Source organism: Monomorium pharaonis, unplaced genomic scaffold (genome assembly GCF_013373865.1).
Source record: "Monomorium pharaonis isolate MP-MQ-018 unplaced genomic scaffold, ASM1337386v2 scaffold_706, whole genome shotgun sequence".
NCBI classification, from domain to species: Eukaryota; Metazoa; Arthropoda; class Insecta; order Hymenoptera; family Formicidae; genus Monomorium; species Monomorium pharaonis.
In genome coordinates this window covers 417-19,969 of record NW_023416029.1, presented here as the reverse complement: position 1 = coordinate 19,969, position 19,553 = coordinate 417, and the positions used below count along the sequence as shown (strand labels likewise).

Genomic DNA, 19,553 nt, shown 5'->3' with positions numbered 1-19,553 from the left:
TGATTTGTCCAATTATTATACATATAAAAAAGTATTAGATTGTACATATAAAAATACATATACAACATATATTAGAGTTAAAAATTAATAGAAAAGATATTAAAAGTTAATATTTTTATAATCGTATCTCAATACTTTTATACAAAGAATAATGAGATAAATCAGCTGATGTAAAGATGACTCATGCATAAACCCATAACTTATGGTCCAAATGTAATTAAGACCATCTTAAATACCGTCTTAAGATATCACAAAGCAATTACAGTCATAATTAGTTAGCATCTTAACACATAACTTAAGGATGGCTGTTGAATGTCAAATCTCATGGGTTAAATTTAATTAAAGAATCAAATTCAGCGATTTAAAAATATAAGAATACTTCTTCCCCCTAATAGTTTCAGTTGTCAAAATTACAGTTTAGTACGAAAAGTGTTCATTCACTTTTATCATTTTAACGGTTATTTTTTGAGGTTACGGTTACTAAAGAACCCCGACTTAATGGGCTAAAACATGCTTTGGATTCGGATTCAGCGACTCTAAAAACATAAGGATATCATGGTCTAGTCCGCTGGAGATATAACTTTTTTTCTTTTAGTGTGTTTATGTTATTTACAAAAAAAACTGTATGCCTCATCTTTGTCGAGCTGGCCCCTTACCATGCAAAATAAAAAAAACGAATAACGTTCCATACAGCACAGAAAACTTTCAGCAACATTACTGCAATGTTACGATTACGAGTTACAATGTAATATTGCAGAGACGTTTCAAAAACATGTAATATCAATATTACGCCGAAATGTTCCAGTAATGTTGCAGAAATATTATAAAATTCCGAAAATTACATATTAAAAAATATGCATCAAGTGTTCCAATTACGTGTAACTTTGTGTAAGAAGACATTTGTAACATTTTTAAATAGTTTTGTTGGATTTGTGTGCAATATTTATACCAAGAATTATAATTTTTTTAAGATTTATAATAGAAACAGTAAATTAAACAATTTTTTAAATAAAAAAAATAAAATTATTATATATAAAAAATTTTTTTATTTGAAAAATTGTTCAATTTACTGTTCTATTATAAATTTCAAAAAGTGCAATTAATCAACTATAAATATTAATGCTAAGAAATTTATATATATGTATTCATTAATATTATTGCTTTTGACAATAACTAAAGTAATGCTACTTAATAAAATAATGTTACTTAGATAATAGAATATTGTGTAATTTTATTTTAATAATATAGATTATTGTTATTTGCATATGAATTTTCACGCTGACTTCTCATTGCCTATTTATTATTAATACTTGTTAGAACATTCAGGAATCTTTTCTTTCAATTGTTAATATTAAATGTATTATATAATTCTTTTATGATTTAACAAAATTATTTTCACATAAATATTTAGCTATTTTTTAGATTTATTTTAAAAAATAAATCGTTTCCATGTATAATAGTATATCTTTGTGTGTGTTTACACTCACACGATTATTTTATATACATTATAGTAATGTCCCACCAAACATCAAGTTACATGTAACGTACCTGTTAGTTGTAATTTCCCACTCAACAATGTAATTGTAATATAACACGTATGTTATATTGCAATTATATTATTGAGTGGGAAATTACAACTAACAAGCACGTTATATGTAACTTTGTGTTTGCTGGGGTTAATGTTACTTTTTATGTTTTAGGAATATTTTTGTGCTCCATAGTTGCAGACGCTGAACAGGAGAGGTTCTACGTGCGGCATTATAAAACTAAAAACACTTTGCAGTTAATTTCGGTGGTATATATTTTATATACAGAGTGAAATCGGAGCAGTGTGAACGTATTTATGGAAAGATAGATGGGATTAAGGTGAATATAAAAGTCCACCATAGTTTTGGGAGCGTCCGAAATAGCCACGCGTAAATTTGACCACGTTCGAAATGCCACGTTCGGAATGGCTACGAGAAATATTGCACAGAGTTCAATTTGCCCACGTTTGAAACGGCCATGTCCGAAATGGTCACGTTCAAAAATGACCACGTTGAAACGACCACGGTCGTAATGGCCACGTTCGAAACAGCCACGTTCGGAACGGCCACGTTCGAAATAACCACGTTCAAAATGGCCACGAGAAATATTGCACGGAGTTCAATTTGCCCACGTTCGAAACGGCCACGTCCGAAACGGCCACGTTCAAAATGGCACGTTCGAAAATGACCACGTATGTTTTATTTGAGCATGCGCAGCGGTCATATTCTCTATGCTTCATGCACAAATGTGGCCAAGATCAAGCATGAGAATATGACAGCTGCGCATGCTCAAGTAAAACATACGTGGCCATTTTGAACGTGGCCATTTCAAACGTGGCCATTTTGAACGTGACCATTTCGGACGTGGCTGTTTCGAACGTGGGCAAATTGAAACTTCGTACAATATTTCCCGTAGCCATTCCGAACGTGGGCTCTTTCGAACATGGTCAAATTTACGCGTGGCCATTTTGAACATGGGCAAATTATATCCACTCGTTTTGGGATATCTCCAATGATAGTCGTGCTCCGCCCACGCTTCTCCTTCTCTACTACTCCGATTTTACTCTGTGTATTATGTATAATATATATTGTTGTGAGTGAGACAGAGTTACTCCAATTCATATAATAAAATTAGAATAATATATATCAAACTCCTCAAGAAAGGTTTCATGTTATCGCGAAGTATCAAGTGACACATGCTTCGTGCGCTCCCGGCCGATCATCACATCGGCCAAGAGGCATCTACGATTATTAAATCGATGTTGACTAAATAATTATTTAGTCAATATCTGTTGTATCTGTTACTGTGATAAATTCATCTTTGAAGAACTAAAGCAATAATAACTGTAAGACCATCAAATTATTAATGATTACATTCGACATCCTATGTAACTAAAATTAATAATTAAAGTGTTACAATCTAATGATAATAAAAAGAACGGAAACATCGCACTATCAACATGTAATTTTTAATGTTTTTATATTTTAAAAATACAAGAAATCATTCCAAAAAGATACGAAATATTTTTAATCTTGGGATATATTGTATCACAAAATATGAAAAGTAAACATAAGTATACAAGAATCAGTATTAATTATTTATTTTATTTTACACATTAGCAATTTCTCACCGATTTTAATGATTTTCAAATATGTTGTCAGGATCATTATTCTGAACAACTTTTTTCTGTATATGATACCGCCGATCGGCCTTTAGTTTTTGAGTTATACACAAAAGTTTGTTTTTAATATTTGCTTCGATTTTATTAGTTTTTAAACCAGGGAAAAAGATGAGGTGCAGGAAAATGCATGGGCGGCGTACAGGGGGAGGGATTCGCCGCGCTCGGCATTTATTAAAAAATTATTAACACAAGTTTTATTATAATAATAATAGTAAACGTTGACAGTCTGCATAATCGAGAGTACATTTAACCGACATTTCTTCGTGCGGTCTTACACACAACATACACACACAACACATGCACGCGCGTGTTGAGAAATAACTACGTCAGTTTTAAGGTCGTAGATTTATCATTAGCAAAATACGCCACCGTACTTTTTACGCACGTCTGCCCAGGGCACCGCTACCGGCAGGGTAAAATGTGGGAGGGGGGCCGAAGGCCCCCCCCGTGTGTGTGTGTGTGTGTGTATATTGACCATAGCAAAGAAGTGTCGATTAAGTGTACTTCTCGATCATGTAGACTGTCAATGTTTACAATTATTATTATCATAAAACTTGTATTAATGACTTTTTAATAAATGGCGAGTGCGGCCTAAAACCTTACAACATTACTCAAGATGATATATATGTGAAGGACATTGAAATCGGGGGTGGCTCCATATAATTACCATAACTTTTGTGTATAACTCAAAAACCAAGGCCGAGCGGCGGTAACATGTATAGGAAAAATTGTTCAAAATAATGACCTTGACAACATACTTGAAGATCATCAAAATCAGTAAGAAATCGCTAATGTAAATAATTATCCAAGAATCTTTCATGTAGTCGTAATTTTGACGACATTATCGTATCATAAGATAATAGCGAATACATTAAATTTATCGCATGCGTGAAACACGATTATCTTACAATTCAATGTGTGACAAGATATCTTAAATGATTGCATCTTTTCTTTCTTTACATATTTCGTTACATATTTGTATGTTTTTTGACACAGGGTGATTCAGAACGATCCAGGTGTCCCTACAATAACATATTCACGTCAGTGAACCTAGCATCCCCACCACTAAAAAGAGTTAGGAAATACCGCATAATTTTCTACTAATTATTTGCTAATTTTTTGCTCTAGTCCCGAGTTTTTTGCTTTTATCCGTTCGCAGGAGATTAAGATCAAAAGTAACAAATTTGAAGGAAAAAACTTAAAAAATACCTGAATTTGCCCTGCCCCAATTCGAAGACAAGATATCAGCCATAAGAAAATATCAATAAAATTAGATTCTTCGCAATAATTACACTTTTATCTCTGTTTTAAGTCTTTTTTTTCTTTGACTGCTTTTTTTCTGTGACTGCAAACGTTATACAAGTCTTGTATTTTCAAACAAAAAATATCACCGCAAAAAACAGTATAACGCGAATTTTAGCGATTATCGTACTTGAAGCTAGTTTTTTGATGCAGTTCCTCGCATTTTCGGGCAAAAGGCAATATCATCAAGGTATTCTATGATCAAAAAATTAAAAGAAAACACATTGATTTCACTTGCCGGCTAGGGCCGAAAATCAACTACTTTTTCCATGCTCCTTTGCTAATGTGTTCTGTCGTACCTTGAAAATATGGAAGAATCCAGCAAACTTTAGATATTTTTCCTCTAATATTCTCAAAATATTTCCATTATTTCAAAAATATATTTCATAGATATTCGTATCCTTCCCAGAATATTCATAGGATATCTTAGGAATCATCAAATGACCTCTCTTAAGTTCCACTTTTGTATACATTTCCAAAATATTCATATATTCACTCGTAATTCTTAAAATATTCTGTAAATAAAAATCTCCCATAAACAAACGCAAAACGTAACGTGGAATTAAAAAGAAAAATAAGAGTTTAATGTGTTGTAAAAAACTAAATCTATGGCTATGTTCACAAAATCAATATGAAATCAGTGAAATGATACTCGTCCTGATAGAACATAAAAGTTTCTGCAACATTACAGAGACGTACACTGAAATACTTGAAAGTGTTACAGTTATATTGCGTAATGATTCTAGAATGTGACAATATACAATTGAGACATTCCCGAATCTTGCTGTGAACTTAACGAATACTACGATGTGTAAAGAATCCTTGAGCTTTGAATCACTCACTTTGCAAACACTGTCGATTTCTTGTACGAGCTTTATAAAACAAGTAAACAACCGGCACGCTGCATACAGTTACATGACACAGGCTGCGTTCCGTTTCAAATACTTTAGGGGACATTTGATGATTCTGTGAACATTCTTCTCTCATTGCAAATATACGGCAATTTTGGAATACAAACGGAATATCTCATAAATCTAAAGTTAGCTAGGGAAAGCCATCTTCTTTTTTGTTTTTCTTTTTCTTTTTCTTTCTCTTCATTCGGCGTTGTTGAGACTGACAATTTTATAGAAGAATTTTTTATTAGGATTACTTATATAGGAGAATTTCTTAAATTTGTGAAAATTGAGAAAAAACTAATGTTCTCTATAAGATATCATGTAAAGAAAATACATTTAGTCATATATGTATAAGAGTAGGTTCCAAGGAATATTTAAAGATTTGGTGAAGAATAAGGATTTAAGAAAAATAATACACAAAACAATTTTTTTTAAATCTTATCTTTAAAACATTCCTTTTATATCAGCTATAATTAATTTTTTGTATCTGAAAACTGCAGACCCGGAAAATTATTCAAAAACATTCAAAAATATCTCTAGAATAGCATTTTTTTAAAGCAAATTATTCATTTATATATATAGAAGACGTCGGTATTCATAGATATTCGATTCGGCAGTGGATTAAGAAATTAAACTAAGGTGAGCTGGGGCAAGTGCATACCCAAAAATTCAAAGTTTCTGTTTACTCTCCTCCTACAAGTTTCTAAATTTTTATGCATCATTGAAACTTTGGCAATATGACATCTAAATTGTATTTTATATATCCATAAAGTTATTTTTAGAAAAAAAATTAAGAGAAAAAATCTCACTTTAGAAAATTTTATTTCGATGGCGCACTTGTTCCGGTTTTAGAGCAAGTGCGACTCCGGCTATTACATCATGCACTGAAAAAAAAAAACAAATAGGATTGTTAATTACAGATATAACCCACATAGAAATTGGCATCCAGTGGATGTCCAATGGACGTCCATTAAACCTCCATAGATCCATGGAACGTCTATGTCCATGGTGGAAGTCAGATGGACGTCCATTAGAGGTCTAGTAAACTTCCTTAGCTCCATTGGAGGTTTACCTCCATGGCGGAAGTTAGCTAGACGTCCATTAGGGATCCAGTAAACTTCCATGGCTCCATTGAAGATTTATCTCCATGGCGGAAGTTAGACAGACGTCCATTAAAGATCCGGTAAACGTCCATAGCTCCATTGGAGGTTTACCTCCATGGTGGAAGTTAGATAGACATCCATTAGGGATCCATTAAACATCCATAGCTCCATTGGATGTTTTCTTCCATAGTGGAAGTTAGATGGACGTTTATTAGGGATCCACTAAACTTCCATAGCTCTATGGAACATTATTTTTATGATGGAAGTTAGATAGACATCCATTAGGAATCCATTAAACATCCATAGCTCCATTGGATGTTTTCTTCCATAGTGGAAGTTAGATGGACGTCTATTAGGGATCCACTAAACTTCCATAGCTCTATGGAACATTATTTCCATGATGGAAGTTAGACAGACGTCCATTAAGGATCCATTAAACTTCCATAGCTCTATGGAACATTTACTTCCATGATGGAAGTTAGATAGACGTCCATTAGGTATCCATTAAACTTCCATAGCTGTATGGAACATTTATTTTTATGGTAGAAGTTAACCCAGACAACACGCTTGTCAGAATGAAAACTTTAAGAGAACTTTTTAAAGAAAACATTTAGATATCTTGGAAATGATGTCCAAATGGTAACATTTATCAGAGACGTCTGCTAAGAGAGGTCTTTGAGATATCTCATGGAAGAATTTCATTTAAGTTTCTTGAAAATGTTATCCTTATGATATCAGCTTAATATCTCATAAAAGATATCACAATGCTGTCCGATTTTTGAGCCGTCCATGCGCGTCGTAGTTGACTCAGAAATCAGACAACACTATAACATCCTGAATGAGAGATCCATTTGATATTAAAAAAAAATTATTATAAAGATAATGTTTTCAAAAATAACGGTTTGTCTACAATTACTGCGCACAAAAAAATGCACAAAATCTAAATTTATCATGTACTGAATACAAAAACAGAATAATAAGTGTACTATTCAATTTTTCTTAGAATATATGATCTATATAGTTAAAATTATCTAATTAACTATTTGAACGCTTCAAAGTATTAATGCTAAATAGATCGCAATTTCCATCAAATTATTAAGGTTATGGAAAAAGAAATTTAACAATGAAATTAATAAGTAAATAAATTAATGCTATTTATTTTTAATGTTTTGCAAAATTTAATTGCTTTTATAAAAAATAATATAATTGCGTCAGTTTATAACATATATGTATATGTGGACAATAACAAGTACCCATATCGATGAGTCAAATTGGCATAGCGGATAGAGTACAAGGTTCGTAATCCTAAGGTCCCGGGTTCAAAACCAGAGGCAAGTAAGAATAAAATAAAATTATATAATTTAAATTTAATTAATTAATAAAAATTTGTCCTAAATTTAGTATGTACTGTTGATAAAAATAATTTAAAAGAAATAAAATTTTTATTTTAAATTTTTATTTTGTCAATCATCTATCGAAGCTCCATGAAGCTTCTACTAATGATCCACGAAACGTCCGTCAGTCATCCATCGAGGCTCCGTGAAGCCTCTATTAATGATCCACACAACGTCTAATAGACCTCTTTGACGACCTCTAATGAAGATCTAATGGACGTCCACAATGCGGAACTGTGGATTTCTAATGGCTCTATATTGGACGTCTAATGGACGTCCACTGGAAGTTTATACTTCCATGGCAGACGTCCATTAGACATCTACTGGAGGTTTTATTTCTATGTGGGAATGTTAACTATAAAAAGTACGAGTTTTATTCTTTCCACGTTAACTGATGACAAATGTAAGCAACGTAACTTTCACAACTTGACAACAAAGTTTTTTTAGTGTTGACTGTTTACTACTGTTTAACTGAGGTTACTGATTGACAATGGCGAGCGTTTTAACGATGAAAATTTGCACGATTGCATCTACTCAACATACGGCTAAAGCGCACTCTATGTCATTTTCTCTGCAACGTTATACAAGCCGATTGCGCATTTACCCCGAGGTCGCACTTGCTCCTGTTCACCGTACAAAAAATTAATATAATACTCTTGAAATCTTCATTTATTTATAGAAATAAACTAATTAAAGCGTCAATGTTTTATACATAAATTCTCATGAATTTTTATATAAAATTAACATCTTTTGTTGATCATTATTACTAATTTGTTTTAAGGAACAAAATTAAATCGTGTAATATATATGATATTTTGTTTGTAGGTAATAAGACATGGAGATAGAGCACCTTTGAATACTTATCCAAATGATCCTTATATCAACAACAGTATGGAACCCTATGGTTGGGGTCAGCTAACAGATGTAAATATTTTACTTTTTTCTATGTTATAGCATAGAAGATATATACAGCATTAAAGTTTCTTCAGAGTATTTCAGAAATATTTCAACTGAAGAAAGAATTTCAAAAGTTACAAAATATGTTTAGAACATTTTAAAAATAGCTTTAACCAAAAGCAAAATGTTTGCAATTCTTGCCTTTAAGGATGTATCGGACTGAAGTTTAAAATGGTACAAAGTTGCTAAAAATTTGTGAAATTGTTTTTTTAGTTTCCTTAATGTACTGCAAAAAATTGAAAACGCATCCACTAAACGGTTGCTGAGTTATAACTATTTTAATTTTCACTGATTTTATATGGTACCCTTTTCTATCTTATGGAAAAAGACGATCTTGACGGATGAAACAGCTAAAAAAATATAGAAGAAATAGTACCAGTGTTTTGAATTTTTTTGTACATCTAGTATATAAATCGATGAAAATATCTACCAAGTTTTAATTGTTTTTACTACACCGTTTTAAAGAAATAAAATATAACTTGAGATAATTGTGCATTTTCACTGTCAAAAGTTTAAACTCATAAATGAAAAAAATCGCAAATACGTGAAAAATACCTCTGTAAGAGTAAATAAGACTCCAACTATCGTTCAAGTTTCTTACATCTAGATTTACTATGCGTTAGGCGTAGATATTTAAGTATTTCAAATTTCATGCACTTTTATCTAAGATTGTATATCCGATACACCCTTAAGAGAATATCGGTCTCAGAAAGGCAAAAAAAATGTTTTTCAACAATTTTATTTTTAAAGAAAACAAAGAGGAATCTTTTTGAAATTTTTTAGCTATATTTTTATATTATAATTTAATTACAAGAAAAAAAATTTTTTTTTAATTGATTTATACAATTTATTATATAAATATACTTTATCAAAAAAGTGCTGAAAATTGCTGGCGGGCGTGATTCTGGTGAATGGATTGTCTGAAAAAAAAAAAAGATTATTAATCTATGGGTAATTAAATGGCTGTAGTACTCATACAGCACCAAAGTTTTCAGAAACGTTACAGAAACGTTGCAACATTACAAGTTGCAGTGTAATATTTCAGAAATCTTACAGAGAACATGCAATTTCTGTACACATACAATTTCTGTAGACATACAAGTTCATGTAACATTTTACCAAAATGTTTCATGAAGCTGAAACTAGCCGCCACGTAGCCGCCAAAGTGGCTTAAACAATTTTTTATTCGTTCATCTAATTGAGAAGTATGAACATATTCCATGAATGTGAATTTGATTCCCCTTTCCTTATTATCACCATGTAAAATTGGCAAAGTTTTTGGACATATATCTCCAGAACCAAACAGTAAAAAAGTTTGAAATTTTGCAGATACATTCTAGAATCGTTAATCTTTCATTTAGGCTCAGTTCCACAACTCACGGTTAAATTAACTGGCCAATTATTCCATTGGAATTGACCAATCGTATTTGTTAATTTTGCTTAACGACAAATACGATTGGTCAATTCCAATGGAATAATCTTTTTTCTGGGCTATCTATATTTAACCTAAATGCAAGAACCTTAAATAGTCCAAATAACAGTTCTCTACACGTTACACTAATAGACGTTACACTAAATGACCTCTTTTTAACATCTTCCTTTGTTTTACAAATTGGACTTAATTATAAATAATTAAATTAGAAAGGAAGAAAGTACCAGTACAATCAAGGATTGTTTTTGCGAAAACGTTACGATGATTTCTTGGGGTCAATATATCACCCTGACATATTTTATTTACAATCTACCGCTTATGATCGTACGAAAATGTCAGGCATGCTGGAGGCTGCTGCTCTATGGAAACCTAACAGTAAACAAATGTTCGAACTTGGTCTACCTTGGCAGCCAGTCACACTGCACTATCAAGAATTTAAAAAAGATACGGTAAAGCATTTTTATAAAGATTTGACCAAGGTCCGTCGATAGACAGATGGCGCTAAGTAAGATTTTGACACTCGCTTCAATAAGCTATTTGGACTAACTCTGGCGACGACCCATAAGCTCAAATGCTGTAATTTACACACACTACAGATATGACCCAAGTTACAACGCGCACTAATACAACTCCATGTCCGAAAAATAACTGACCATACGAAGACCTTTTACTTAGCGCCATCTGTCCATTGACAGACCTTGGATTTGGCTAGATAAGTCGATCTTTCTTAAAGGCCATTGCACGTACATTTCCGTAATCGTAACCGTTTGAACAATCATACTGATCGAATTAACCAATCGTACCCTGGTGAAAATGTAAAATCGGAGCGTAAGTCGAATGTAAAGGGAGAGTAATAGAAGCGTTAACAAAGACTTACGCTCCGATTTTACATTTTCAAAAGGGTAATTGTCCAATTTCTTATGTTAACAATTACAGAAATGTACGTGCAATGGCCTTAAGAAAACTGGAGAGTCAAATCGCTAAAAATCATACTTCTTTTTGACAATTGCTTGTGATGAACTGAATAAGTGTACAAAAGTGTAATTTTGAGAGATACAGTATAGGTAAATAGTAAAAAAAATTTTTTATTAACAAGTATTTATATAATGTACAGAATGTTTGGGGGAGCGGTGCACTTGCACACGGTTCAAATGGACACGGTGCTTTTGGACACGATATCTTGCGCATAGTTCAAATGACCACGGTGCATTTGCACACTGTGCATTTGAACACAAAAAAAATTTTATTAAAAATGTACACCATGTTACATGCACACGAAAAATTTGGCCACCAGATATTTGCACACGAAAAAATGCCCACAGTTCACTTGGACATGTAAAAATTGCACACCATTCATTTGCACATGAAAAGATGCACAGCGATCATTTGCACACGGAAAGATGCGCACTGATTATTTGCACACGGAAAGATGCACACTGATCATTTGCACACGGAAAGATGCGCACTGATCATTTGCACACTGAAAGATGTGCACCAATCATTTGCATACCGTTTATTTGCACACCGTTCAGTTGCACACTGTTTATTTGCACACCGTTCAGTTGCACACCGTTCAGTTGCATACCGTTTAATTGCACATCGTTCAATTGCACACCGTTCAATCAAACGCATATTAAATATTCATACATTATGGCTGCGTTTGCAATGTGTACATGGGTTAGCGACTTGGACGGAGTGGATGCGGAAGGGGGGCCAAAGGCCCCCCTTGCACCCCTCCGTGTGTGTGTGCGTGTGCGTGTGTGCGTGCGTGCGCGCGCGCGCGCGCGCGTGTGTGTGTGTGTGTGTGTGTGTGTGTGTAAAGCATTCACTGCACCACATGAGTTTGCGACTTAAATAATGTGCAATTGAACGGTGTGTAACTGAGCGGTGTGCAAATGATCAGTGCGCATCTTTCCGTGTGTAAGTGAACAGTGTGCATCTTTCCGTGTGCAAATGATCGGTGCGCATTTCTTGGTGTGCAAATGAGTGGTGGACAAGTGAACGGTGCAAATGAATGGTGTGCAATGAAGTGAGCGGTGTGCAAATGAATTATAGTGTACAACTTTTATGTGTCCAAGTGAACGGTGGGCATTTTTTCGTGTGCAAATATCCGGTGGTCAAATTTTACGTGTGCATATAACTGGTGTACATTTTTAATAAAATTTCTTTTGTGTCCAAATGCACCGTGTCCAAATACACCGTGACCATTTAAACCGTGCGCACGATATTGTGTCCAAAAACACTGTGTCCAAATGCACCGTGTACATTTGAATCGTGTCCAAGTAAGTGCCATCCCATGTAACATACATGTATGTTACACGCTACATAACGCGTTACCTCGTGATACTTGATATTAAGGTATATGAGATATATATGTTACATTACTGTGTTTTGTGGGTCTATACTGTTGCATTTGTGCGGACAATTTGATGACAATTTGCATTAAACAAAGCTACTTTGTGTTTGTCATCAGTTTTTCATCAATGCTCTTAATTAATTGACAAATCTGCTTGCTGTTTACCATTATTTCTGACATTGGTGAGTTTTTGCTAGAATTATACGTACAGTATTTGTAATATCAAAGTTTGTTTCACATCTGCTGCATTTCGGTAATTAGAATCTATTGCCAACATTTGCCTCTTCAGAAATACTCAGGTAGCAAACACAAGTCATTTTGACGTCAAATTATTTTGGTCATTCCCTGATCATTATTGACGTCACTAATTGACATCTTAATGACGTTAAAATGACGGTCTAATATCACAGACTGTTGACGTCATAATAAAAACGACATTTTAACGTCATTTTTATGACTATCACAGGTAGTAAAAGTCGCCGTTATTTTGACGTTTTAGAAAATATTTCGGATACATGTCCTATAAATGCAGCACTTGCATTGTGAAAATATTGAAATAACATAATTATAATGTAAACAAAATAAATTTACGTTGTTTCTCAGCAAGCATCGTTATCCCTACCACACCATAATCACATCTGGCATTGCCCAACTTCTGCGGTCACCCATCCAACTCTGAACCGCCGCGCGCCGTCACATTGCTTGACTTCGAAGATCGTACGCAACCTAGCATCTTGCAATAATTCATAAACACTTGATGCTCATGAATACATATTTGTTATAGATCAGTTCAATAGATGTCAGAAACATGAAACGTATAGTTAAATAATATTTATAAATAAATATTAATCTATAGTTTTTTTACTGATTTTTACACATGCAAAATAACATGTGGAATAACTAATAAAAATATTTTTTTGTTTTGTTCTTTTGATAAAGCTAAATTATATCCCAGACAGCACACAATATTTATAAAATATTTACAAAATATTTATAATATTTATTTGAATATTTTATAAATATTTATCTAAATATTTTATAAATATTTTTGTGGTCTTAGATTTGACAGATCATAAAGATTTATTATAAATATTATAAAAATATTTATGAAATATTTATAAATATTTACAAAATATTACTTGTACAAATCTTTATTTTTTATTTACCATAAATATTGTATAAAATATTTAGTCTATATTTTAATAAGATTTTTTTCTTCATGTACTATATATAAAATATGTATAAAATATTTATATATTATAATATTTTTAAAACAAATATTAAAAAATATTTATAAATATTTATAAATATTATTTATCATAAATATTGTGTGCTGTCTGGGATAATTCTAAATATAGAGATTGATGGTGATTAATATATATAGTCTTTGGAATCAATAGTTTTTTTTATGTTTGTTTATATGTTTATATGTTGGATTATGTTCATACAAATTAATAAAAAATAAACGCATAAAATTCAAATTATTATATTTGATAACCATGGCTACGGTCCATTTGACGCTACAAACGTTTCGAAGCATTCTTTGATTGGTCAATTAAACGCTTTAAAGCATTTGTAGCGTCAAGTGGACCGCAGCCCAAGAAGCAGGATCGAATTAATACGTCATAATAACGTCACGGAATGACGGCAAAAAATAGGACCAAAATATTACGTCATAAAGATGTCATTAAACAACGTCAATATGCCGTCATTGCATTTAAATGTCATGGTCGCATTTTGGTTATAGGACATCATTCGTACCAATATGACCAAAATTTGACGTCAAAATGACTTGTCTTTGCTACTTGGGATAGTTATCGGGGAATATTATTACAATTAAGAAGCGGAACTGTAACCGGTAAAAAACGAAAAAAAAAAACCGGAATTAAAATGATTTTAGGTTCTTGTATTTGCGAAGAAATCGAAATTGAAACCGGAATTAGTTTTCAAATATTTTTATTAAACGGCCGTAACCCGAATCGTAATTTGATTCGGATCCCTGGTCATGTGTTTTGTGTTGCAATGTTTATACAGGATATCCCAAAACATGTGGGTCAACGCTCGTAAAAAGGTAGATGGGGGATCGAGATGAACATAAAAGTCTAATATTGTCTTTGGTTAGGTTTTGAGTTAGGTCTTGGGTTAGGTCCACCAATAATCGAGGTATTAATTTTTCAAATTATGCAAATGAGAGCGTGCCGAGGGAAAAGCTCGATCCGCTCAAGCCATAACACGGAAGAAAAAATCTATCGTGAATGTATGATAAGCTTTTATTAATTTACTGTTCACAATTACGATAGAAATTAACCTGGGTAGCAAGATGTCGTCTAATTGACGTCATTTTTTGGTCATTTTATGACGAAGCAGACGTCATAAGATGTCGTCCAAATGTCGTAAAACTGACGTACATTTATCTCATCTTAACGACGTTATGTATTGACGTCAAATACCCAGATAGCCAAACCTGCCGAGAGCACAAACTGAAAAATTTTGACACATATTATGCTGGCAAAAGTTGGACAGCAAGCAATTACAGTTTGCCGTTTCAACTAACATTAACAGAAACACGACAAAAATCGAGTAGACTTTGCGTCACAATGTGCCCTCAAAAATGCAGCAAAAGTACAACAAAATTTAAAGACATTAACAAAACAAAAATCAGACATTGTGTGTTGACACAATATATCACTAAAAATTAAATAAAAAAACAGATATGTCATGATGTCACATTAAATTAATAAAATGTAGCTAGAAATTTGACATATTTGCTATCACGCTGCAATACCAGAAACTTGGCGAAAATACAGCACGATGTATCACATGAAATACTGACAGCAAAAATGCAGCAGAAATCGAGCAGAGCCTGCCGTCATGACATGACGGCGAAAACGCGGCAGGTATAGAACGCGAGTTTGCTACATCAGATGTGTGATGACTTCTGCACACAGGACGCGGCAAAGCGGCATCGCGGTGGCCAATCACCGTCTTGCTTTTCTGATAATACATATATGTATTTAATAAAAAAGCAAGACGGTGATTGGCCACCGCGATGCCGCTTTGCCGCGTCCTGTGTGCAGGAGCCATGAATCCTCTATAATATAGATGATTTTAGTGAGTGGGCGGTAGTAAGGTTGATCGCCCGACGTGTCTCCCGTCGAATCCCACACTTCCCGGACCTGATCCTCCCAGAAGTCTTCTCAAAGATTTCCACCTTTATATAAAAAAAAGTTCAAATTGGACGGTTCTTGCATGTGATATCATCTTGGGTTTAATTAACTCTCTGCAGTCAGTCGAAAACGCCACATTTAAATTTAAGTATATAATCATAAAATATATAATTCGTAATGTATATGTAAATTAAATATCATCAAATTTATAAAATTATATAATGTAAATTAAATGTAATAATAATATTAATAAACATATGTACATTGCATACATTAATTATTTATTTTACTAATTAAAAATTATTAATAATACGTCATATCGTGTTAAATTTTTGCTATATTTTTCCGATTACTTGTGACGACAGCTTGGTGCTCGATTTCTGCTATGTTTTTGCCGTCACAACCGATAAAGCAGATCGCGTTCTATATCTGCTGCGTTTTCGCCGGCATGTCATGACGGCAGGCTCTGCTCGATTTCTGCTGCATTTTTGCTGTCAGTACTTCATGTGACACATCGTGCTGTATCTTCGCCGCGTTTCTGGTGTCGCAGCGTGATAGCATTTCATGCTTCGTTTTTGCTGTCTTTCTGCGTTTAGAGTTTAATTTGTCAGATTGTGTTCGATATTTACTATGAATTTGCTGTCATGTTATGGTAGCAGATGATATTGGATTTTTGCTGTATTTCTATCAATATTTTCTGTTGATAATCTGTGCTTGTAAAAACTAAGCTTAATGAGGAAGCAGCAGATTGAAATCTGCTGCGATATCATGCTCGAGTTTGCTGGCATATTGCCGGCAAGCTGCTAGCATTTTGCTTGCTGGGTATACGTTATTATTTTCATATTATTGACATCATTTTCAAGAAGCTACCCAGAGAACATTATGACGTCTTAAAGACGTCTAAAAGACGTCTTATATTTCTATAAGACGTCTTATAAAACTATCAGAAAGACGTCTTTTAGACGTCTTTAAGACGTCTTATGACCCGATTTAAGACGTTTTTAAGACGTCTAAAAGACGTCTAATTTTTTTTATTTATGACGTTTTTGAGACGTCTTATATAAAAATTATTTTAGACATCCCTGGCGAAAAAATTTCTACAAAATTCTAAAAAACTACAAAAATTTACAAAAGTGTTCCAATTCTGGCATTTTTTTGTAGTTTTTACAGAAAAATGCTAAATTTGAAACACACTTTTGTAAATTTTTGTAGTTTTTTAGAATTTTGTAGAAAATTTTTCCGCCAAGGATTCCAAAAGCTAGGTTTATTATTTTTTATTTTTTATTATTTTAAACAAAATACTTTATATTTATATTTCATTATTTTTATTTTATTATTAAGATAAGTTTTTTTTATAAATACAAAATTTTATATTATATATTTCAATTTTATGTTTTCGTGATTGGAAATTACAGAATTTTACAGAGATACTGGATTCAGTCACATATTTTACAGCAACTTAAGCGCAACACTATTATCGTCCGGTTTATTAATTGTCAAAAACTGTTGTCAGAAAGGTTAATTATTTCCAATAACAGCCTACACACGCGATACGTACGAGAGTTAAAAAGTTGTGTTGTATTAACGTATCCACACTCGGCTGCGTTACACAGCAAACCAAGACAAAACGTCCCAACACACACGCGATACGTGCAAGAGTTCAAAAATTGATACGGGATAAGCACGTCGATCGACTTGATCGCATCACACGGCAGATTTGGTTATGTGCGTCATTCGACGTCTTAAAAACGTCTTTCTCAGACGTCGTAAAGACGTCTAAATGGCGTCTCAAAGAATGTCTTAAAAAAGACGTATTTTAGACGTCTTAAGAGAGACGTCTAAAATAAGACGATTTTAAGACGTCATAAAGACGTCTTTTGGTAAAGTCTCAAAGACGTCTCTTTTAAGGACGTCTTAAAGATGTCTTTTAGACATGCGTGTTGTCTATATAGTGTCGTACATTCGACGGCATTTTATTTTTTATTTACCATAAATATTGTATAAAATATTTAGTCTATTTTTATGGCAAAACATAGATTTTTAGATTACATCTAATAATAAAGACGACATTTTAAATGTCATTTTTATGACTATCCCAGATAATAAAAGCTGCCGTTATAAGCATATCTTACGGGTCGACGCGCAGTGAGAGGAGGACAGTGGGCGGTGACAACAAAATCGGTCTAAAATGTGCAAGTAAATGACAGCTCTAAATAAAGTATACATGTTTTACTTCATTTTGCAGAGTTAAAAAATGTATTCTACAACAAAAAGTGAGAGAATTAACTCCATATGATTAAAAAAAAATCACTCTAACTCGAGTGATTCAACTATAGTCACTCAATTTTTTGAGTAAATTATCACTCTAAAAGAAATTTAGAGAGTACAATCAAGAAACTGCCATTTTTGTTTATTCAGTTTGTCACAAAAAATTATTTTTAGATAACTCTTCTAGATAATTTTAATTTAAATACATATAACATGTTCAAATTATGACGGTAGCTTTTGATATCGTAATCTAATATAGTTGAAATAAAAGATCACGAAACTCTGTACAGCAAAAACTATTGTCATAGACAACTTATAAATCTTCTAGCTCATGTTACCGTGGTACATGTGCCCTAGATATGCACAGCTACGCTCTTCAGTAAATGATTTGCCGGAAATCCGGAAAGTGCACCAGGACAATAAGCAATTATTTAGAGAGCTCTCAAACTTCACAGGAATGCCATTTATGACAGTTCGACCATATTACCTCGTTTTATGATATGTTAATAGCTGAGGTAGTTCATTTAATATTTTTTTAATTACTAATCAAACACAATCAGTGTTCCTCTGTGAATTATAACTAATATATGCTGTCTAATATAGTCAAAACTCTTGATAAAAATCTCAAAACTTTTACTTGTCCGAATTACAGGAAAATATGAATTTAACCCTGCCAATATGGACAAAGAATTATTATCCGATAAACTAAAACCTTTATATTTACTCGGCGAGCGACTTTACACATACAACGATGAATGCCGTAAGCTCTATGGTGGTGCTATACTGAAAAAAATTATTGCTGACATGAAAGGGAGAAACAAGGCACTCTTCCGGAGGAGAAGAAAAATGTTTTATGTATCTCGGTCACGACATCACTGTCGTTTCCTGTGTGAATACCATGCACATTTGGTACGATCAAATACCTTACTATAACATCATGATAATAATAGAGTGGCATGAGAATGAGGGCAAATGGAACGTTCAGGCAAGTAATTTTTCCACAAGCAATTCAATAAAAATTGTTTAATATTTTAAATTATTAACAATTGGTAAAATATAAAAACAAGTTCTAATTGTTTTTAAATATTGCATAGTTTTTTTACCCCGCTAATTATACCATAATAGCGACGAAGGATATCCACGTTAACGTGCATCGGCATCGTGAAATCTATGTGAATATTCGAGTGGACCATCCGCTCTCAAAATGATACTCAAATCTATGTAGATGCAATCATAGATTCGACGTAGAAATCACCTAAAAATTTACGAAATTTAGAAACTCCTCGTAATCTACACATACAATATAATCATGTCTATCCATAACCACAATGATTTACTGACCTTTGTCGGCTTTGTGACGAGAACATCATGTGTGATTCTTTAAAAACTCTTTCATTTGTCAAACTTGTTTAAAATATATCGATTAATGAATTTTAACATGTCTAGTTTTATGTAAAAATCGGTGTAAGG

At 32.9% G+C, this 19,553-nt stretch overlaps 1 pseudogene; it reads left to right on the top strand.

The window, feature by feature from the left end:
• Positions 1-1,679: 1,679 nt before the first annotated feature.
• Positions 1,680-19,068, top strand: LOC118648798 (annotated as a pseudogene).
• Positions 19,069-19,553: the final 485 nt, after the last annotated feature.